Raw genomic sequence first — 24,965 nt, 5'->3', positions numbered from 1 at the left:
TTGGCCCCCCCCCCCCCCCCCCGCAACCGCTCCCCACCTCCTTTCTTTCCAAGAGTCGGGCTCGCCAAAGTGTGCTTGTGCGCGCAGAGGGAAACTAACCCGACACGGGGTTGAAATAAATAACAACCAAACGTGCCTCGTCGCTGAACCGAGCTACTTCCCCTCTAGAACGACAGCTGCTCAAGAAGGCATCTGCCCCAAGTTCGCTAAGAAATAATTCTTTAAATTCCTTTCTTATTTATACAACAAGAGCAACAACAAAAGCTACTCTCAATAAGCACTTGAAGATGACCTCTATCAGAAATAGTCACTGCTCTTTAATGCTATTTAAAGCCGAGTTTGGTGTTAAAAAAAAAAAAGTCACCAATATGCTAAATTTTGTTGGCTCAACTGGCAAGATTTGAATGCCAGGTTAATCCAATCCTTTTCGGCAGCTACTTATCTTTAAATTTAGGGAAAAACTTCTTGGCCTATACTTAAAAAACAAACAACAAAACTCCAACGTTTTTGTTATTTTTCTCAAAATATTCCAGGAAAAGAAGTGACCTCAGCGATTACCTATTTTCCCTCAATTAAAAAACAAACAAACAAACAAACAAACAAAAAGACCACAAATCCTAACCCAGCAATACCAGGAGTTTTACTTGAATGTGTTTTTCTCTTTGAGGTGTTTAATGCAAGTTACTACAAACCAGAAAGCATATTGATAATATTTCCAATCAAGCAAATGCCTGAATCTCAATAAGGTCAGCGGGGGAGCAGACAATTCCCCCATTAATCTGGCTGCAAAAGAGACAAAAGCTTCAGTTGACTGTCAACTTATGATCAGATGTTAAATGGGTGCATGGCAGGTCGCTCTCCACCCTAAAGTGTTTTTGTGTCAGACAACAAATTTATTAATGGCATTTTTCAGGTCACAAAAATGTGACCCCACCCTCTCATGAATATTCAATAGAGGACGGAGGGCGTTCTTTTTTGGGGAGAGGGGCCTTAAATCTGCCAGAATGTACCATGAATCAGAAGAGTTCTGACTCTTAAAGAGACAAGGCACTCTTCCGGGAGGGGCTGCCCGGGGCCCCAAAGACAGGAAATAAAAATATAGGAAGTTGTCTCCAACCAATGCACAGTGAGAAAGTGGAAATGGTCATTTCAAAATACACGTGATTGTTTTCAAAGGTATTCAAATTAATTTGGGATTTCATGTCTGTGAACAAAATGGGGTGCAACTTCGAATAGGCAATTCAAGGTTTTCAAAGACAAGTTCTTCGTGAGGCACCCATAAAACTCATGCATGCTTTCACAAGTCGGACTAACTCCTTTGCAGGTCAGTGTTTATCAGCTAAGTCTCCAGGAGCGTCAGAACAAATAACAAACAAACAAACAAGCAAACAACAAACATTACAGACGCTTATGAGCCAGCCTGTGGAGACTGCCTTACACAAAATAATTAGAGAGTGGCGCAACGCGCTGGTTACACAAGCACTAAATTGCACAGCGGTGGCTGTAAGCACCATGGGACCAGAGAGAAGGGGGAGATCAGTGTGAGCAGGAGAGGTCTGGGAAGGCCCCTTGGGGAGGTGGTGTTTAAAGGACTGATGGTTTGGATGGGGGGGGGGTGTGACAGTTTGGAGAGGGAAGTCATTTAGCAAGCTAACTCAGAGGCCACCTGAAGCCCTTCCCGCCCTCTCTCCAAACATGACATGGTGACTCACACAGTACTTCTAGGCAAGGAAATGTAGCATCAGTGATAAGCCTGGATAAGCTGTATATATATGCCCAGGCCATTCTGATGAATTCTGGACTCTTTCAGGATCCCTTTCCCGGCGGTCCTGTCGACCTGTGCTGTTTCTGCGATCCAGTGAGCACTAAAACCTTTCACTGCTGGAGTACAATATAAAATGTTAAAACCTGTGGTTAAAACTTAGAAGACTCAGTTAATGTCAATGATTCGTCACCGAGAGTGCCAGGTCACTTTGGAGAGGCTGGGTCAGAAAGCAACTCCTCCCGTTCAGAACAGCAGCAGCGGGATTGTGGGAGCTTTAGAAAGGGTTACTTAGCCACAGGTCTCAGTTCATTGTCCTGACTTGAACAAAATTGTAATTCCCACTTTACAGAGGAGAAAACTGAGGTTCAGAAAGCCAACCGTAATTTTTTTTTCTTTCCCCTCTAAGAATCAAACATACCTAGCACCACAGGCCACAAGGGAAGCAGACACTGAATAGTTTCAGAAAAAGAATGGCCATGATAACTTAAAATGAATACCTGGGGTGGGGGGGGGAGGCTAATGTTTAAGGAAGAGTGAAGGAAATGCTAAATACCGTACTTAAAAATATTTTTGATGCCCACATCCTAACACCCACAACAGATACAGCTCTTGTTCAAACACCACATATTAAGAAACCTGTCAGTTGCTAAATGAGTCCATTGTGCAGCTGGCTGTGTACTTAAGAATAGATTACTATGATCCCACACCAAACTCTAACCACCAAATAACACACCTGGGACTAAAATCATGTATTATACTTGGTTCTGCTGAGCCTTAGCCTTGAACACAGAAGAAAGTGAACGGTTTTACTGCCCATTCAGAGCTGTGAATGGAGAGAAGATGTATTAAATGAAGAGTCAGAAGGAGCATGTGCTGTCAGGACGTTAGTCCCACATGCTGATGAATGGCGTGGCAGGGAAGGAGACACAGGCATGGTGCCTGGCCCACGTGGTCCTCAGCTCCAACTGAGGTCCTGCCTTGCCAGAAGCTGCTTGGAAATAACCAGGGAATGGATACATGAATGGACACTGGCTCACATATTTCCAGCAACACTGAGAGTGGGAGACCTACTCAGAGAAAGTCAGTTACGGTCCCATGTTCTCATAGGTAACTACTGCAATTTCTGTTGCCAGAAAGTTCATCTGCCAGAGTGAGTGAAATAAAAATTGATGAACAATTTAATGGGTTGAAAAATCAACTGCGTAACAATTGCCCATCTTTTTCCAAACAACACTGGCATTAACACTTGCTCTCCCTTTTTCAATTAATTTAGGGGAGTGCCCAAAACATGTATTCCGAAATGAAGGAACTTAAAGAGATGTGACCGAGTGACTGTTGTTAGAGAGAAAATGGTGAATCGGCAGGAACACAAACTTTCATCCCTCACCGTGGTAACAGGCTTGATGACCTGCCCAGGGAAGTGAGTCTCTCCAGAGGGAGCCCTGCTTTAGTCTTTCTGAAGTCTCCAAAGACCGCCAACCAGCTGCCAATTACAGGTACGAAATTGTAACACCACTGCCCGGATTCTGAGATTTGGGCACTTGTCTCCAAGGAACCACAGCTCCTTCTTGATTTAAGTGCTTTTACTTAAAAATATAAATTAATACATCATCCATCTACAGGGAGCTGAGGCAGGCAGCTCCGTGTCGATACTGTTTATGTCGCTCTTCTATGCTGACCATACAGTTAATTATGTTGTTTTTGGTCTGTGCCTGCGTGGCCAAAGGAAAGGACTGTGAGTTCCTACTAACCGGAGTTTAAATTTCTCTTTCCGACACCTCCACGTTGTCATCAGCATCTTCATTTAATGCAACATTTTATAATGCCAGTGCTCCTGGTTAATTTCGATATGCACAGTGACATGTCAACATTCAGGGGACTTAAGAACATGATGGGGAAATAAACTATGGAAAACGCTTGCCCCCCAACCCCTCCTCGCTCTAAATGTAAAGACACTCAGAAAACAAAATCATATGTAGTCACCAGTAAACAAAATCTTATGCAGAAAGAAAAATGGCCACATCCTGCCCTACATCTGCATCTGACGGACTGTAACAAATTATTTTCTCTCATTTACGATAAAACTGTAATCCCTTGTTTTCATATAATGTAAAATGTATTAGTGGACGGCTTCTGCCATAAGGTGAGAACAGATTACAACGAAGTGTGCAAAGTTCTCAAAAAGGTACATGTTTGGGGGCAGGAGAGCATTTCCCAAAGAGCTTTGTCCTTCAGGTATCAGGAAGATCGCATCATTCCCACCATCAAGTGGGAGTCCGTATTTCCTCTCCAAAGAGTCACAGCGTTTCTGGCCCACCTCCATGCAAACCCTCCGTTTTAAGCGTAACAAGAACTGGGTCAGTGAACGGGAAAGAATAGATGGCTTTTGGGGGATGAAATGACATTTGAATATTTTTTTAACGTTTAATTATGTAGAAATCGCTGAATATCTGATAAAGGCAACTGGCCACCTTTATTTAGTAAAGTCAGCTTTTCCAGAGGACCTGGGCTGTGCAGCAGGCCTGGAAAGAGGCAGAGGGAGCGTGTTGCATCTTGCCCTGTGAACAATGCTCACAGGTCTCCCTCCCATTGCAACGCCACCCTCCTGTGACCCTAGGCTGACACACCCTCCTATCAAAACCTTCTTTACGCCTGCCCTCTGCTGGTAAGCCTGCCAGGATTAGGAAATTTTGACTACCTCAATGTATTCAAAAGACAACTTTTAAAAGCTGGAGAGAGAAAGGACATGTAATGAACTGTTAACTGGAATATATAAATTAAGACACTTAAAAAACGGGGGGGGGGCAGCGCTGGTGAAATATGGCACTTTTAATGTAAAAATGCACATTCGTCTATTCTATTGCCGGCCGGATCACAGCCCAGAAGTGCCAAACTCTACATTTTAGCTTGCCTAAGAGAACAACCTGTATTACTGTCGGGCATCTTGCCTTCTCTTTTGCTCACTCTCCAGGGAGAGCATGTCGGCGCATTTTCAATAAAACACCTTCTTAGCAGTAAAGGGCCACTGTTCCCAATTCAGTGGTCCCTAAGGTTTCATGATACAGTATATTTAGCTGACTCGCAGCTCAAGTTTTCCTCTGGCATTCATAAGATCCACATAAAGGAGAGGGGGGAAAGCCAAAGAAGAGCTTCCGCCTATCCTTTGTTTAAATAAGCAAACAGTTAACTTTGAGACTGATTAACTGGCATGACTTACACAAAACAACGGGACGTGCTCCCATGCCCTCTCCCCACTCCGGGGGACCCTCTGCACGTGCGGGCCAGACGAGCCTGTAGGACGGCTCCGGGCGTTAGGGGGTAAATTTCCGCAGCTCTGTGCAGGGGTTTAACGGTGCGGCTCCTGTCAGTGTCAATGGAAAGCACGAGGCCTTACAAATCCCTGCATACCATTTCAAAAATATATCTCCAAGACGGGAAAATGAAGCTTAGCAGTTGCACCCTCAAAAGCATTCAGGAAGCAGCACTCTTGACAGCGCTTTAGATGCCGAGTAAATGCTCTTATAAAGGACACCCAATCCAGCCGACAATAAATCTTACGCCGGGGAAGCCTGCGCGGGGCTGTGGAATCCCCTCCAAAGATAATTGCCTTCCACACTGTGTGGCATAGAAACTGCAACACGGAAAACATTTTCCGGAGCCCTAGAGCTCTCCGTGGATTCTCCTTCCCTAACAGGCACTGATGTTACACACACACACACCCCTATCTTTCCGAGAGACCCTATACAAATCCAAAGGTTTGTCTTCTTTTCTAGAGAAAAGTGATGAGGCTGGTTCGTGGGAGCAGGGGGTCCCCGGGGGAGGCTGGGAAGAGGGGCTATGTGTAAACACGCTGGAGCAGAATCTGAAGCATGCATCAAGGTACGCGCGATTGTCCGTCTCCACTTCCCGCTCGCTGGAGGCTCATGCAGTTTCCAAACGGTTCCGAGTATTGGGACTTACCCAACAGGCCCAGAAGGAGGTAGGCAGATTTTTTTTCTACTCCTAAATGCCCTCAAGCAGTATGTGTAACCCTGAGATGATGCAGGGGCACTGGGATCTGAGATAGGGTTCTGTTAACGACTTTGTCATGAATTCACAGTGCGATTGTGCGCAAGTCACTTCACCTGTCCGAGCCTACACACCTCATCTACACAAAGAGGAAAACCTATGAGATACTCTCCGCGGCTTCTTGAACAGTAACAGTAACAACTATCGTTATTGATTGCTTGTTCTGTATCAGGTACACATTTTACACTTGCTGAGGACTAAGCTTTAGGTATTTTATGGCTTAAAATTAAGGTCATCTATAAAACACATATAAAACTAGTTTAAAAATATAAATAGGATTTTAGAGTTCAGGAATCCCGGACACTACCATGTCTATGGTAAATCAGGGAACGAAGAAAAGGAAAAAAAAAAATGTCTGGCAAACAACTCAAAAGCCCGAATTCTGAACGCCTGGAGGTCATAAACCCTGTGAGACCCCATGAAGGAAGTATTATTGTACCCACTTCACAGATGAAGAACCAGAGGCTCTGAGAGTTGCAACGACTTAACCAACGTCTCACAGCCAGTACGGGGAGAGGTGGGAGTTGCATAGCTCTCAAGCCCGGCTTTTGCCCCATCTGCCAAGCTGCAGACGGGGCTGGGGACTGAACTAAACCTGGAAGAACAAAGAGGCTGCTTCACTTTTACTCCCTTGGAAAACAAATGTGCCCAAGGGTCACTGATTGGTCAGCATGAATGGAACCTGAAATAATAAAGGTAAAATTCTGATATCCTCCTTTGCTTCTTACATGAGTCCAGAGGGACAAGCCTGGCAGACCACATCCAGGTGAAAATGCCCCTAATCTGGTAGGATGAGGGACCAGGGGCTCATGCACTCGCCTAACTTCTCCTTCAGTGAAGAGCTTCCACTGCTGAGATGAGAGATGAGACACTCACACACAGACTTTCCCCTCATCTCCTTCAAACACATTAGTGGGCACTAAGCAGTAGCCCGGGACCCTGGCTTGGATGATGCCCGAGCTCTCCTGGCATCTCAGATGTAAAGATAAAACACCCTGGTACTAGGGCTTATTTTGTGCCTGATTATAAAAGGCAGCTCGACAGTTTAGTCTGGTCGCTCTGGAGAAAGTCTGCCGTGGGTTCTGATCCCGACTGCACCATTGCCTGAGTATGCTTTTGGTAAATTACCAGTCTCCGTGCGCCTCGGTTTCCTCCTCCATAAAACAAACAAACAAACAAACAAACAAACAAACACAACCTAATTGTAGTTCTTCTCCCAGAGGGCTGTAACAAGGACTAAATGACATAGGATGGGTCAGCGCCCTGCAAACTGTGAGCATGCTACTGTTTCCCCTTATCATCATTATTGTGGCTATATACCGCGTTTCCTTCAATTTCTCCTTCTGCTACAATGAAGTACCCAAAGGCAGAATATTTCTTTACTATCTCAGACTCATTTTTCTGGGAGGGTGCACAGATTCTAACTCCAGAATTTAAGCAGGGACTCTTACATCCAATTAATCTTAACAATGGAAGAAGATATTTGCTGGGCACTGTTTTTTTCAACCCGGGTAACAAGGTCCTGGACCAAGAATCTTCCCCAGCAGGCAAAATGGCAGCCCCGCATCAACCTCCAGGTTATTGGGTATGCCACATCCACCAGCCAGTTCATCACCTGGATGTGGGAAGGGGGCTGGTGGTTTTTAAATGAGTTCTTAAGGACCCACTAGAATAATCTAAGGAGGGGTCTGCCCTGAGTGCTAAGAACATGGAGGGTTGGCCAACAGGACACCTAATTCATGGAACCCTCACCCTATGATTTTACAATATTTTGCTACTATTGTCTCTGGGAAGGAAAGCCTTTGCATTCCACGCTCCAGAGATAACTCAGCTTGCTCTCAATTATAATGACCTAGAAGCTGATTTTAAGATTCTTTTCAAAGTTGCCAACATTTACACTATCCAAAGCAAGGAGTGGAACCCTGTTAGAGCTCCCAGAGCACAAGGCATACCACCAGCCATCATTTCACCATTCGCTGAATTTGAAAAAAGATACATGGGCAGGGAACAAAGAAGAGGGGCTCCTTCCTGGGCACAGGGGTAAGGGGACTTTTAAATTAAGACAAAGACTGGGCTGAATATTTAATAAGGATAAAGCTCTGTCCTGGGTAGTAGGGCAGGCAGTATGGGAAAGGCATTTTCAGCTACTGGGAACAGTATGTGCAACCCTTCGCGAGGGACAGAACATGAGCCATCACACTAGAGACCTGTGAAGTCCTTACAGGGGCTGGGGCAGTTATAATTCCTGCCGTAACTCCTTTCCTTTGAGACCAGAGTTTTCCTTCTTTCCCAATGTAACCTGTTCTTCCTATCTCAAGAATTTACTCAATTCTTCCTCTCCCATTCTTTGTGTTTTGGGGGTGGCCTCAGTTCTGCATCTCTATCATGTCCAATATTTAACAGGATCTCTCTTAGCCTTGACTCCAGCTGGCTCAAACACACACACACACACACACACACACACACACACACACACACCTCAAGTTTGCAGAGTTTGAGGTTCTTTATTCCTATACTGGCATGCTCTCACCGTGCGATTCTGAAGTTTCTGACCCGGAGATTTTGACTGAGTGGACCTGTGATACGTCTCTGCAGTTTTCTGGAGGGGGAGTCCGCCCTACAACCAGGGTGCAGGAACCACGAGCATCATGTTAAGAAGCATGGACTCGAGGATTAGCTATTTCGGTCATGAAGGCATTTAAATAACATTGTGTCAGATATGGATATCTTATTATGCAATTAGTTAGAACAAAAGTATGAAGAGACTTCACATCCAAACAGGGACAAATGTAGAAAGCATTAAGGATTTATGCTAATCCCTGAGAAGAGGAACTGTAACAAAACCAGCACCGTCAAGACCTCCACTGGTCTTTCACTCATCACTCCCTCTTCGCAGCAAGGCTCCAATCACTGGACCATGAGGTCTAGTTTTGGTGCACTTTTTCTGAAGGCAGCCTAGCTGTGCGGCCGTTCATTTCTATTCACTTGTTCCCTTTCAAGTAAGAGGGGGGCAGGAAGGACAACTGAAGTCCTGTCTATTTCCACGAAACTGAATGCTAGAGAAGAAAGGAGCCAAATCTACACAAGAACCATTCCTCCATCAGGCAAACTGTCCTCCTCAACAGAAACACACACACACACACACACACACACACACACACACGCAAGAGAGTGGAACAGGCTACTGCACTTAACTTAGCAATGTCACCACTACAGGAAGTCAATCTGGGGTAGTACCACTATTCTGATGAACTATACACAGGGTCTACAGTCTATGTCAGTAATTTCTGGATTCTGTCAAATGGTGAATGAGCTCATCAAATATCCAAAAAAGTGCCCTGTACATCAGGGCCCCTTAACAAATATTTGATTAATTTATAAGCAAACTAATAAACAAATGAAGGAGTTAACGGTTTCTTTTTTCTCTCCTTCTTTTGCATTTCATTTATGTTTCACACGTTGTACTATCTCCAAACTATAAGCTCCAAGAGACAAATAGTGCTAAGGAAAAAGTAACTAGGTCCATGCTAAATAATAGCATCTGGTAAAAAACAACAACAACAACACCCAAAAAAACAAGACAACAGGCCCAAAATGGAGTTACTTCTGCTAAGCTCCACATCACTATACTGAGATTTAACTGTGGTTTCAGCTCTCCCAGAAATGGAATCTTAAACCAGTCTATCAGGAATCACCTGGTCGGCACTAATTAAGTCATCTGCCTGACAGACCCCTGCCATCCCCCAAAGGAAAGAAACTTGGCAATGAGCACCTCGCTTCTTGCCTTGTCTGAGTTCCTTGCTCCTGCTCCCTTCTGCCTACAAAAGTCTTCCATTTTGTGCAGTCCCTCGGAGCTCCTTGCTATCTGCTAGATTGGATGTCAACCAATTCGAATTGATTTTTGCTTAAATAAACTCTTACAATTTTTAATATGCCTCGTTTTGTCTTTTAACAGTTCTGCTATCAGAGGGGGGATCTGAAGGAGATCTCCCTCCACCCCCCATGATCCCCGGAAGCAACAAGCAACTAGACATAGGTACCTGTTGAGCTCCCTGGGCTTGCTACGTTCTCGCTGCCTCTGGAGGTGGTGGGTAAGTTCATCCTGGATCTTAGCTCTGCAGTTTTTATGTTATAAATTTCAGACTTTCTTTTAACATTTCTTTTTCTAGACTAGGTCCAGAAACTAGCCAGAGTCAGACTGGGTCTGACTTAGAAACCAGACGGGTTCTGAGGCCAGACTGGGACCAACTTGGAAATGAGAGTGGGTCTGGGGACAGACTGGGTATGACTTCAGCTGGACTAGGTCCAATGTGAGACCTCGGGTGAATACAATTTCACTCTAGGGCTTCACAAGCGAATTAACCTCACCAAAGATAATCCTGAGTCACAAAGGCCACAGTGGAGAACTTTGAACCTTATTCCTTTATGAAGGTGTCCTAGAGAAAAAGGTATCTTAGCCAAGTACTCAGTGTAAGAAGTAAAGGGAAAAATCACTTCTCTTACTCTACAGTTTCTGGTGACAAGGACGAGACCTACTAAAACACCCTACTCCCTCCAGAGCCTGCAGACGGGATTCTGGGAAAACTGGCAAAAGCCGACGAAGGGTGAGAATTCTTACCAGGGTCAGCTTTCCCATACCTCTGGGATGCCTGGTTGAGAGAGGAAAGTAAAATTTCACACTGTCCCTTCCTTTGAAAATTCATATTGGCAGGGCAAAAAACATGTAAGAATTAGATTTTTGAACTGTGACTTATGAATTTGCTTTCAAGTATCCACTGGTTATGATCCTTTCTCTCCTAGGGACAGCTACTGCCTTCTGGTTTCTCTCGCTTTGTGTTCTGAGAACTTGGCTTCGCGGCCATTGGGTTGGAGGACTCCCCCAAAAATCTGGCTGCAGAAATGTGGGTTGCACTCCATTTTCAGGGTCCCACCAACTGTTGCTGGCTCTCAGGGAGATGGTCTAAATCTTTCTTCTCGTTGTCTTCAAAACTGGTTCTGGATCTTGAGAGGGTAGTAACTTCTGGACCCTCTTTGGGATACCTTTTGTGTCCAAGGGAGTGTTCAGTACAGCCAGGAACACAGTTTGTCCCAGCTGAAACCTCACAAAGTATTTGAGGGTTTTTTGTTTTGTTTAAGTAACTTCATGGTTAGAATTTGGCCACATTGGAAGCTGATATTCAGAGGCTGAATTCAGCCTTCTCCCCTAAGCTAAAATGTAAGCTATAGGATCTCTGTGCCTGTTTATGTACGTCTAGGTATGTACTTATAAATGTATGATATTTTTTCTACCTCCAGATCATAATGCCAAATTAACTTGTAAAGAGCTCTATTTACTTGGCTTAAAGGCAAAAAAGTGTTTACATAAACCAAGTGTATTCTCAGAAGTATGGCAACTAAGCCAAATGTTTTTCAAGTTCATGTGATCTAGGATGATCTTCGGGGCGGGGGGGAAGCTAGTGTAACTTCGTCAGTTTGATTAAAACAGGCAAGTTTTTAGAGTTACCAGCATTAAATATAATACTTTTATTCTACCTAGGCTCACTAAGACTCAAAGAAGCTCATGTTATCTCAGAGAATTTGTCAGTGAGAAAGAACTTAAGATGATGGTTAGCTGTTTAATGTCTCATGAAATTTTCACGATTAATCTAAACATAACTGTTAAGAACAAGTGAATTAAATATACATGTAAGTAAGATGAAACTTAAAAAGGAACTTTTCAACAATAATTATGCTTTATGCTATGTCTACTTAAAAACAGTTTCCAAAACCTTCTTGGTAACTTGAAACTTTAAAGTTGTACTGAGTTAAATAAGGGATACTCACTGACTACTTAGATCATTTTCAAATAAGATAAAATACTGAACATTAATTACCGAACACAGGTTTATGTATTTTCGCTTCCTTTTACAGAAAAACTAAAGATAGTTGGTCTCTTCGTAAACATGCCTGCTGCCACATTGGAAGATTTACTATTAGGAAGAATATACTTCTCCAAAGTATGAAAAATTTATACATTTGCCAATCCACAACTCTCAGTTTTCAATGGCAATTAAGAATTCTACATGTTAAGAATTCTAGGGGTGCCTGGGTGGCTCAGTCAGTTAAGCATCTGACTCTTGATTTCAGCTCAGGTCCTGATCTCAGGGATTGTGGGCTCGAGCCCCACATCAGGCTCCACGCTCAGCGGGAGTCTGCTTGGATATTCTTTCCTTCTGCCCCCTCCCCTGCTCAAGTGCTCTCTCTCTTTCTCTCTCTCTCAAATAAATAAATCTTTAAAAAAAAAGATTTCTAATTAATATATGTAATTAAAACTAGAAATAATAAAGGTTTAAAAACACACTATAATACCAAAAGTGTACTTATGTAAAACCAAAAATTGTCTTTCTTATGCTAAAAATACAGTTTTCTTGCACTGTTGGTCTGCTTTTGATAAGAGACTAAGAAAGGTTTTTCTTTACTTTTTAAGTCATCTACCTGAAAAGTAAAGATTCTGTGTCTTACAAAATGATTTAATATGCTTCATATTGTCTTTATTAGGTCTTTGATAACTTAGAAAAACCCAGTCTTCTCAAGAGAGCTCAGTTTTGCTCCCAAGTATGTGACTCTCTGTATTTATGTTAACCCGTTCTACTGTTACTTTTTTAAAAAAAAAAGATTTTATTTGAGAGAGAGAGCATGCACACCAGTGGGGGTAAGGGGCAGAGGAAGAGAGAGAAGCAGGCTCCCCGCTGAGCTGAGCAGGGAGCCTGACATGGGGCTTGATCCCAGGATCCTGAGGTCATGACCTGAGCTGAAGGCAGACACTTAACCAACTGAGCCACCCAGATGCCCCCTACTGTTACTTTTGTTAAATAGATAATTTTGTATTATTTCATAATGATCTGTGATCCTATTTAGTCAAATGTTCAAACCTTTTGATGTTCCGACAGAATCCCCAGAATCAAATTCTACATGAAGTCTTCCGGCCTCAAACTAATTTTGGTATTTTACAGCAGGTTCCTGGAACATCTCAAAAGATTTGTTCCCTTTCCATATAGAAAGAGAGATATTGAACTAATTAGGTTTATTTAATATATCAAATCACATGGGTAGCATTATCAAATGAGAAGTGATATTACACCTTCTTAGCTTATATTTGTATGGATGTATGTTATTAATGTAAGTGTTCTAGAAATTGTGTGACATTCCTAGAAATCTGATATGTCCTGTATAATGTTATCAGTGGTAATTGCAGTTATCTTAAAATGTTGTGTGTCACGAAATAACCAAATTTCTTTGTCAATTCTATTATAATGAACTCTCCTCAGATCTTTAACCGGGGGAATTTTTAAGTCTTTTTCATTTCCAGACAGTTATGGTTTTACTCTAATGCTTTTGCAAAAGTGCTTTATCTTCTGAAAGATTCACAGAAAAGACTGTGAAACGTACTCTAGAATATAGGCTTCTGATAACTTCAAGATCATAAAACCGAACTGGGTAAGAATTTCCAGAACTAATGAAAAACTGGATTCAAAGAGAATAAGAACTAATAATCTGGGATCAAATGAAAGTGATAAGGATGATTATTATATATGTATATGTATTTTTTCTTACAACTTTTTCTTTAAAGTGTTGCTAGTTCCTGAAGGCTTCCCCCCCCGCCTACCCCCAATTTAAAGAAATCTTTTTCTCTTTTCTCTTAAGCCATCTGTGACTTCCAGTGATTCTGTCAAGTATACTTCTGTAGACAGAATGTAAACATTTACCTTTTCTCCCTACTCGGTCCCTCCAGAACTTGGAAATTTACTGAATATTCTTATTTTCATGGCAATAGAGTTATCTGCATAAGTTCATTAAGAATATGTGCTCTTTGGGACGCCTGGGTGGCTCAGTTGGTTAAGCGTCTGCCTTCGGCTCATGTCATGATCCCAGGGTCCTGGGATTGAGTCCCGCATCAGCCTCCCTGCTCGGCGGGAAGCCTGCATCTCCCTCTGCCTGCCTCTCTCTCTCTTTCTCTGACAAATAAATAAAGTCTTTTGGAAAACAAAAAAGAGAGAGAATATGTGCTCCTTGGACACAACTAGAAACACTGGTTATATTACCGAGGTTTTAACTGGAATGTCAGATTTGAGAACGTGCATAGAATCAAATATGACCAGACAGCTTTAAGGAACTAAGGTTGACTTTATAAAAGCCAATAAAGCCCCCTGAATATAGGGTTCCTGGCAGCCTAACCTGGTTCCTAAGGAAGATCACCTCACAGCAGGCCCGAGAACTTCGGGATAACCTGAGGACGTCAGGAAGAGAGGAATTTACCCACATCTATAGGTATTCCAGGTGAAGTCTGATGGTGAGTCTTTGGCTTGGCTTCTTATCCTGGAGAGGCTTATAACATCCAATCTAAGATTCCCTATGAAAAAGTACAGCAAAGCAGATTTCAAAAGAGCCTACATGGTCAATACTATCCTTGCTGCACTGTGTAAATAATCAGGACCAGTTTAATGAGACTAGACTTACTTTATAAACAAATTAGTTTTACTGTAATTAGCTTTGGTAGAAATGAAGATGATTGTAGAGAAAAAAATTATGCTTCAGTAGAAAATCACAACACAATCTTGTGTATATGAGATTCTAGCCTTGTTCATTGTCTTTGAATTTTTGTTTTATACCAATAAGCTGGATTGGGTACTGAATTCTTTTAGTGTCCTCAAATATTTGTCTCCAACTCTCCAAACTAATATTTCCAATTTTTTCCCACCTTCCTGATTTGGAATCATGAAAAACAAAGACTGCCCTTAAATCTCCTTCGAAGAGACTACACCAGGTCTGTCTCACAACCTGGATGGCAGTCAAACTTCACCGACTTGAAACTTGGGCCCTCCATCTCCCAATTAAAAGAGTTCCTCCAGACTCTTGGAATGGCACACCAGCTGGAGATCTAAATTTACTGACTCGGAAGGTTCCTTCTCAGAAGCAGATGGCATCTTGAGATGGACAGTCCTTTCACGGTCATAGAGCAAGATCTTCATCTCCAATATGAAAACTTTATTCCTTAAATCCCCTTTGCCTTTTTGTTACTTGTCTTTTTTCTTTTAATTTCTGTTACTGCGTGGGAAGACAATGCTCCTTACCTCTGGCAACCATTCCTGAATCTACTGCTAACAGAATACCTGCCCAACAAAATCCCTAGACTTTCAGGCCCAAGTTGTTCTTGAGAATAGGATAGCCCTGGGCTATCTTTCAGCTGAGCAAGGAGAGAGCCATGCTGTGGCCAACTGCTGCACTCGGATTAATGCTTGGGGGAAGTTGAGACTCAGCTGTGTGAGATCACCGAACAAGGTAGTTGGCTTAACAAAGTGACTCCTTCAACAGGGTCTTTATTTTACTTACTTGGTTCTGACTGGTTTAGGTCTTGGGAGGCCATGGGCTCCGAAGTACATTGTAGACATTGGGAATTTTCCTGCTTATAATCATCACAGCAGTCTCCCTGATACGCTGTATTCTCTCAAAAGCTTTCCGTGCATGTTCACAGCCACTGACTACCCAGCAAATGGTCTCCCTAAGACCAGAACATCAGACAAGGAGTGAAGAGAATGGCCAACTTAAAAGGATGTGAACCTAATGTCATGACCTGTGAATACTACAAAGAGAGTCCACAAAAGGCATCAAGACCTGTGAATACCACACAGAGATTTGAGGTTGGGGGGAGGAGGGAGGAAAAGACAAAGAAAAGGGGAGAAAAAAGAAAAAGAAACACACAAAACAAAACACTGTAAGAACTCCAGAGCTGGGAGTATCACCAATGCCTTAAATTTTGATCACATCTCTTAGACTGAGAATCTGATCGAAAAGGGGGGCTGTTAAAAGAAAAAAAACAAAAAAACATAAAAACAAAGCAGGCCTCAAACGGACTCACTTTCGCTAAGCTCCATGTCACCAACATGAGACAGACTTAACTTAATTACAGTTTCGCTCTCCCAGAAACGGAGTTTAAACCAGGCAATCCAGGAGTCACCTGATCAGCACTAGTTAGGTCATCTGTCTAACAGACTCCTGCCGTCCCCTAAAGGAAGGTCGCCTGCAATAACTACTCCACTTTTTCTGTGTTCCCATCCCATCTGCCTGTATAAGTCTTTCCCTTTGTACCGGTCCTTGGAGCTCCTATTTCCTACATATCTGGGGGTGCTGCCCAATTCAAGTTGATTTTTTTCAAATAAACTCTTAAAAATTACAACATGCCTCAGTTTTTCCTTTAACACACCTCTATGTCACATGCACCTTCCACAAAAGGAAGCATTTCTACATTGCCAACGCAGGGGCTAAAATCTTATTGATGACAATTTTATGACTGAGTGACCTCACATGCCAAAAAATGCACTCCATCTATAGCAAAGAAGGATCAATCAGATTCTTTGAAAGTTTTGAAAAAAATAAATTAACTACAAAGTATGATTCAAGAATCACACATATCACTTTAGATTTTATAGCTGTGAATAAACTCAAGTCCCTAAGGACAGCACAACTGTACCCACTATACTAAAGGTAGGTAGGTAGGTGGGTAAGATAGATAGATAGATAGATAGATAGATAGATAGATAGATAGATAGATATCCAGATTTTTTTTTTTAAGATTCTATTTATTCATTTGTCAGAGGGAGAGAGAGAGCACAAGCAGGGGGAGCATCAGCCAGAGGGAGAAGCAGGCTTCCTGCTGAGCAAGGAGCCCCACGCCTGACTCAATCCCACGACCCCTGGACCACCACCAGAGCCAAAGGCAGATGCCCAACCAACTGAGCCACCCAGGTGTCCCAGATATCTAGATTTTTAAAATGTCATCTATCTTCCATTTGTCTTGCTAATTTGGTCACATGAAAAGAATCCTGAATGGAGATAAGACTGGAGGTAAGCCTTTCCCAAGGGGCTGTCAACACCAGAACAGCCTGAAGCTGGATTTTCATTGCTCAAGGTGTCCCCACTCCATTGTGCTCTGCCTCTGACGCCTCTTGCCTGAGACGATGAAGAAAGAGAAAGATCAGGGAAAACCTACAGAAAGGCCACAGCTCACACTTCATAAGAGCCACTGACTAGTCATCAACAGTGGCAACTTTAATCCTCTTCTTCAGAAGCAGAAGACCTATGGCTGGCACGACCTCTGCTTCTCTTTCGTCCCCTGAGTCCTGGGAATTGCAGACTTGGGCGCCAAATTAATCCCAACAGCTGATGCTACTTAGCCCTGCGCCAGAGTCACTCTGCCCCTTCCTGCCACAGCCTCACAGCCTTGGTCTCGCCCCTTCCCTTTAAAGCTACCAAGGTTCTGGTTTTGTTTCAAACACGTAGCTGGCATTTGATGCATGACAGGCCAGGTGCCTTCTGTCCAGTCCAGAGGAAGACAGACACTCAATTCCTCATTATTGTATTAACGCAACTTCGAGTCGTTGGTGTCCCTGGCCCCCACCAGGTCACAATCGGCTCCTACTGATTTTACAGTCGTCCCCTAACTAACTGTCACGTGAACTACTGCTAAATTGGAGCTCTTACTCCACACTTACACCCTGGTCTGTGCTTTGCATTCATTCCCATTAAAGATCTTTTCTCATTTGGATCCAGAATTTCAGCCTGCTGAGACCTTTTTTTTTTTTTTTAAATCGTGATTCTTCAAAACATTAACTCTTCCTCATCCTTCCTGGACGCACACAACTTCTGTCATCCCTAAATTCCTCGAATCGCGTAAGCTGAGATGTGTTATGATCAGTTTGCTAAATTTGTGCATTCTCGTGTTTCAGGACATCTGAAGTAGAGGGCTCCAGTTACTATTTGACAATTACCGACACCAGTTACATGCTAGGGATTATTCACGTGTATCACCTGTTCCAAAGCGAAAGCACTCAGAAAGGTCAGGTGCCTCCCGCCACCCTCACTTGGCACCTAATACTGCCCGGCTCTCAGGAGGTACTTCACAAACAGATGTTTTTGATGCATCAGTGAATGAACTTACTTAATCTTTACCACAACCCAGTGAAGTATCAGTCTACTCTTTATAGGCAAGGAAACTGATGTCTAGAACGTTCAATAACTCACTCAGAATGAGCTACCGTGTTATATGGAACCAGAATTTAAAAACAATGCCTACAAAAACTATACAACGTGAAATACACGCTGATTGCTCACTTCAAAGCAGGACTCCAGGTCGGGTCAGGTGCCTCTTCCTCGTCTGACTAGTGGGGGCCACACCTCCCCAAACATGTCTCCCACCAGCTTTCTTTTTCTCCTTTCCACAGAAACAGACGAGGCTGAAGAAATTTCCAAATTAAAACCTGGCAATGGTTTCTATATTCTTGTTTCCTAAACCTATAAATCAAAACTGTCTAAACAGGTCATAAATGTTCCTTGGCGATATAATGGGAAAAGTTCTGATTTATGGTGCCGGTAGAATAATTTTAAATAATTACATAAGAGTTTTGAAAAATGCAATTAACACCTTTGGAAGTTTTTTGAAATGAAAATGAATCTCTGGAGATGACTGTTCCCATACATAAAGATAGCCAGTTAAAAAATAAAAATAAAACTACAAGATGCAACCGTGTCTGAATGATCCCACGGAGACAGGGCACGGGAGCTTCTAGTCATAATGGGAATTCAGGAGCATGACCACATCAGTACATGTTTTAACTCTGCTGTCTTATCACATGATAACAACACAATTAGCTCATGTCATTACCAACATCAAAATTAAATCACCAAATAAACATCGTGTTTCTATCCAGCCCCAGCTGATGCCTCTCTCCCTCTGTACTGGTTTGACACATCCTACCACACTGTCCTTTGGAACACTTCAGATCCTCCTACCTGCTCTTGCAAATCTGGCCAATGTTCTTTCCTTCCTCTTTCTCTTCATTTGTGATTCATCTCCTCCTTCAAAATCCAACCTTCCCCAGATGAAGTCACTCCGAACCTCCTTCTTTAACTCTAACTTCCCTGGTACGAAAGAAAGTCTTAGGATTTCTGAATTTCCTTTTTTGGGCTGGCCAAATAGGAGTAGTTATTAATTTACGTGATGAACCACTTTCTGAAGCTCACTTGGGATAACCACCTGGCTCTTCGTCCCTCACTCAGTCTTCTTCACTTTGGCCCATCTCCCAATACCTTCTCTGAAGCATTTTCGGCTCAGGGAATAGCACAACCAGGCCACCTCCAACAAAACGAACTATTAAATCAGGTGTGCACTGTTTCATGCTACCTGTTTTTCATTTTCTTCTCGATTTAGCTTGGATGAGAACAGTCCATAACACTGCAGCGAAAATGCACTTTTTTCAGGGTACTTTCAGGTCCAGTGGGAACTTGCGAAGTGTTACAACACTCTACAATTCCTATGTAGAAATGGTCCAAGGTAGCTCCCGGTTCTTGAAATCCACTGTACTGAGAGTGACTACACAAGGAGAACTCTCAGCCACCGTCCTCGCCATGAGAACGAAGAAAAAAAAAAAACCTTAGAATCACAGAAACTTTTCTCTGGAATAGATTGAGAGATCATTTTAATCCCACCCCCTCATTTTCCAGATGAGAAAACTCATACCCAAGAAGGAAAAATGACTAGCCAAATGTCAGACATCTAAGCAGTTACTGGTGGAACCAACACTGGAACCCAAAACTTCTGACTCCTCACTAAGTAAGCATTCTTTCCATTGCTTCACACCACCTGGCAGGGCAGAGACAAGAGGAACCACAAAAACTAAAATAATCAACCATCACCACTAAACATTTTTTTTGGTAGGGGGATATGTAAGGAGACAATAGTCTTTCTGTATTTGATGGAATGAGCAGTGCTTTTTATTTTAACTGCAAATTATGAACTTAATCACTATTTACCCAGGGCATGGGACATCAAGATTTAACTCATCTTCTGCTGTTGCTTGTCTAAAATCCATGTGACTCTATTTGGCCATTAACCTAGAGCTGAGTTGTCCAATAGGGTACACACTAGTCATACGTTAACTATTTGTGTTTGAATTAATTATAATAAAATAAAATTTAAAATTCAGTTTCTCAGCCATACTAGCCATATTTGAACTGTCCAAAGTCCATGTGGTCAATAGCTACCGTACGCATAGAAGAGTTCCACTGCTGTAGAAAATTCCATCAGACAGTATGGAACACGTAGAACATACCAGTCCATGACATGGACACAATACGAAAATCACTACAAAGATGAATTATAAATGTGAAGCATGGACTTTTTTCCAGCAACAAGGGACTTGCAGAAATATTTTAGGCCAACTGTCTCTGGTTTCTGATGAGCACACTAAGTCCTAGGAAATGTATTATATTGCTCTCCCAAGCTTTACAAGGAGTAAGACACGGAGTTTGGATTGAATGTCAAGTTTCCCAACTCTTAGGGAAGTGATTTCTCCACTAAACCGGCTGACCGGCTGAACACTAATGACATGGCATGCTATACTCTCTTTGAGATGATGTGGGGTAAGCACCCATTTTTCTATCTTCTAAAACAAGAACTGAGATACAACAATTTGCCCCTTGTTTATTCTGGATCTATGTGATTTTAATGGAGCCAACTCTACCCGGGGGAATCTGGAGGTGGGCACATGGCCCGGTCCCGGCCAATCAACCTATCCCTTGTCCACAGTGACTGCACCAAGTGTGGATAACTCAAGTCATTCATTCAGTTCAGAGGCTTTTGTTAGAATCACTGAGCAAGCGATATTCCTTTTTTCTGCAGGGGTGGCTTAGCTGGACATATGTGAATGTGGGGCTCTCAGAAGCCACCTTGCCTCAGCAAAGGGGGAATCTGACGAAGAATAAAACCAACATAAAAAGAAAGCAGAAGAGAAAACAAATGGAGCCAGACCAAGTCCTGGTGACATTATATGAGCGCCCGGTCCCAGCTGTGGTGAGGCCAGGCTAACTGTGGAACTTTCAAGCCTATAGACACCCCCATGACCCATCATTAGCCAGTCTGAGTTGAGATTTGACATTTACGTGTGGAAAGGTTCTGACTAATACAGGTACCTCTTTCCAGAAGGAGATTAGGAAGTAGTTATATTAGTACTTCCATTCAACCTTGAAAAGCACAGCAAGAGAGAAACACCATATTACAAAGCACATGATGGCAGCTGCAAATGTTGGTTCATGTGCTGCCATTCTGGAAGGGATTCCCCAAGTCAAGCCTAATTATGCTCAAACTGTCCCAGCCACGCATCAATCACTAGGTTTCAATTCAACACATGGGCATCTTTCTTTCAGTCACCCATATTTACAAGTTTCTTATCAGGGTGGGCCTGAAACACCACTATACAATTAAGTAAAGTGTCTTCTAAGCACAAGCCCTGGGAATTTCTTCAAGACATTTTCACTATCTTAAAAGAAAAAAAAAAATATAAGGAAATACCCCCATGGTCTCATGATGAAAGTAAAATGAAGACTTTTTTGGTCTAATGGGATTTCACTCAAAATTCTTTTACCGTTTTTCCTTCCTTTCACCCAAACCCTGCACTGATTCCTCACTCACGGGTCTGTTTCTTCCTTCTTTCTAAATTTGACATTAAAGTCTCCCTATCTTCATAGGGCCCACTTGCCAAACTAGGACAATCATTCATTCATGGAGGGCAGCAGTAAATGATTTACAAAATAAGCTAGTAACCGTTGTGCTGTAATCCATATCTTCTAGGAAAATGCACTCTGTCTTCATGGTGGCCCGTTTCAAAATGTGCGCTGTGTATCCATGATGTCTGAAATTGCTCACCGAGACCAGGCCATTTTAAGAGGATAGATTTTTAATGGATTAACTTCTCATTCAATAATGTTAATTTTTTACAAGGTTTTGCTTTCTCCTTTATAAAATTGTTTTTTTTTTAATTTATAATCATTGTTTAAATATATGGATTTGGGCATAAAATAAGTTGTTTTCCAATACTGGCTTGTTTATTTAATTCAATGATCTTCTCAAATCCACTCATTTCTAGGCTATTGTATTTTCTGTCCAGCTAATCAATGGCTTGGANTGAGTCTTTTTTTTTTTTTCTCCCATTGAGCTTTTTCACTTCAACTGATTAATATTCAGCATTCCAAAATCTCATTTACTGACTTGTTACTATGAAATTCTAGCCAAAGATTAGTGGGGTCCTATGGCTTAGGATTTTTACTAATAATGAATATAAATATTAACCTGATGCTTTAAAGTCATCAGAAACAATTCCATCGAGTTCTGATAATATCATTAGCATCTTTTGTTAGTATGTGTCCCAGGTTGGGTGCCTCTGCTGGATGCTTTATGTGGCAGTCTTCATCTGGTCCTTAGCTTAAGCTTGTGAGGTGGGTATCATTTACGGCCATTTCATAGACACAAGAACAAAAGTGAAAAGGTTAAATATGTTGCCGAAAGTCACGGGGCAGGTTAGGATTCAGACATAATTCCCTTTGCCTCTAAAGCCTGGGTTAATATTTTTGACAGCGCTGGCCAACAATTCTAAAATTTGAACTAAAAATATCAGGTTGAAATCCTTCACGATTGTCTTCTTAAAACTGAAAGTCGTGCCTCGTGTTGGCAATTGGCCTCTCGGAACTCTTTGGCTTTGAGGAAGAGGCAGAAAGAAGGTTCTTCCCTCTCTGATTGTGCCCTAGTCGTTCTAGCTTTCCCATCGAGGACTGGTAGTTAATTTGACATTACAGAAGTCTGTGAGCCTTGCCTGAAAGAGTATGTTCTAATTCACCCTTATGTGACAACGTAACATACCAATGTCATTATCATGCAATTTATTAAGGAGAAAGCGAGTGTGTGTGTGTGGAAGGCACATTTAAAAAATGTCATGCTGATTTTATCCTTGGGAGAATTTCGAAGAGTTGTTGCCTCTTCTGATCTTCAGTTTCTCTGGGTGGTAGAGAAATAGGGCTGCGATCCCAGTCTAGACAAGCCATCTTCTCAGTCACTGAGAGGAAGGCACTGAAATCCTGCGTTTTATCTTGCCAGACACTCGCCAAGAAGGCCCCTCTTCCAGAGCACGAGTGACATCTAACGTGACCCTGGGCTGCAAACTTCTGCCCCAGAGCAAAACAGAAAACCAATTTACGTAGAATTAAAAGCTATTTGCTTGATCCATCACTTGCTTCCACTCTGGTCTACTTTCAACTGTGACACATTCAGCTGGAATTACAGGCTACCTCTCAGTCCGGCACTGGGGCATAGAATCTATCTACGCATAACCATGGAGCATAAACATTACAGAAAAATAATGACTTGGGAAGTGGGCACCCTACCCAAACACAAGCTACATGTGTGTTCACAGATGGAAACTAACGGCTGTTTACCCTGAAGGCCCCATAAGAAAAATGCAGTCACCTTTACAGTAAAATGCAACTTACTAGCCAACATGCAACAAACTGAGAGCAAAGACAGCTGGGAACGAACGCCAACAGAGAGCTCTCATAACACCTCAGCTTTCTTCGGGAGGGTCCAGGCCATTCCAGAACGGTGCAGCCCCCCTGCCACCCTCCCGGCCGAACTCTAGCACCGATCAGATCATATGACCAAGATTGGAAAAGGCAGCAGGCTTAGTTCTTTGCTGGGTGGGTCGGGGAAGAGAGCCTGTGTGACATCACGTGGTGTCTCGCTCTGGAAGCCTGCTTTGTAAAGGCAGAAATCTAATGTTGGTTAAGTGAACAAAAGAAACAGACCAGGTTTTGTACGGCAAAAGGTTACGCAACATAGTAAAGTGAACGTCAACAGGCTCTGACCTCCCCACAGCGATTCCGTCCATTTCCCGGATGCCACAAATAAGGGCACACATTCCTTGTTAGGGTATTACAAAATGACAACAAAGCCATCCCAAGTTTCCTGTTGAGAGATGCTAGCAGGTATTGACAAAAGCTTAACAGTATCTCTCTGAGACTGCTGTGGTTTAGCACATTGTCAAAACAGGATACTATTTAAATTAAAAATTTACTGATTCAAGTTCAGAAAAACCCTGCTTTGCTGTTTTTATAACCAAATTCGTGGGTGGGGAAACTTTGACCTTTATTTTTTCTTTTTTTTATGGCACCTTATATGGGTCTGAGAAGGTACTATATTTAGCAAGCTAGTTTTGAGAACTAAGGTGTCTAAGCACGATGACTATCACTTTCTATGAATTACTGTACATGTGAAATCATGGGCTTGTTACATGATGCAAAAGCAACTCAAGGGAAACAAACAAAAATACCTGTTTGCATACATAAATTTTGTAAAAATCTCTGTGGGGAGAAAAAGGGGAAATACACAACAACTCACCACAGCATAATGTGCTTCCCAAGTGAATCTTGTTCAGCATGCCAGAGTGTTTCTTTAAAGAAGGTGGCTAAGCCAGGACTGCAAGACTATGGTCAAGAGAGCAAAGCCGTCAACTAGAAACCGTGCCCTGGTGAACAATGGAGCCTCCATGAATCTTGCAAAGCACAGCCAAATGTGTTTCTGTTTTGGGGCATTTCCACTTGCTGTTCCCTCCATCTGAAATATTCTTCTTCCAGATACTTGCAAGACTCAATGGCCTCACTCAGTTGAGGTGTCTACTTCATTGGTCCCTTTCTCAAAGAGGTCTTCCCTAGCCAACCAACTGAACATGGGAATCTCATGACCACTGTCTACATATTAACCAGCTTTGCTTCCTCATTAGTTTTCATCATCATTTGACACCTGCTGATTACTTTCTCTTTTGCTTACTGGTTTAACGTCCCATAAGAATATAATCTCTGTGAGTTCAGGGGCTCCGTCTACCTTGTTTACCCTAGGCTCCTGGTTTACCCGAGGCTCCTAGGCCAATGCAGCCCCCCAATCATTAGTCAGATATTGAACAAGGAATTCGTGAACATCTATTCAGGTCTTTGAAAAGACGTGTTCTTCTTTCCACCTGATGACCTAACTACTTAACTGGCCATGGCACAAACGAAATCATTCCAATAATGCCAATGACCTCTGAGACACTGGAGAGGCAGGTGCATAGAATTAACAAACTACTTATTTTGCCCTAAAATCATTTTAAAGAATTTATTTATATATTTGACAGAGAGAGAGAGATAGCCAGCGAGAGAGGGAACACAAGCAGGGGGAGTGGGAGAGGAAGAAGCAGGCTCCCAGCAGAGGAGCCTAATGCGGGGCTCGATCCCAGGA

The 24,965-nt window shown here is 42.5% G+C and overlaps 1 protein-coding gene across 9 annotated transcripts in view; it reads right to left on the bottom strand.

Moving 5' to 3' along the window:
• The window catches only part of FOXP1 (forkhead box P1), a 576,958-nt gene that overhangs the window by 105,664 nt on the left and 446,329 nt on the right, over nucleotides 1-24,965 (bottom strand). The window lies entirely within an intron of this gene.

This window comes from Ursus maritimus, unplaced genomic scaffold (assembly GCF_017311325.1).
Source record: "Ursus maritimus isolate PB19 unplaced genomic scaffold, ASM1731132v1 scaffold_14, whole genome shotgun sequence".
In the NCBI taxonomy this organism is placed as follows: Eukaryota; Metazoa; Chordata; class Mammalia; order Carnivora; family Ursidae; genus Ursus; species Ursus maritimus.
This window is presented reverse-complemented; position numbering and strand designations above follow the sequence as displayed.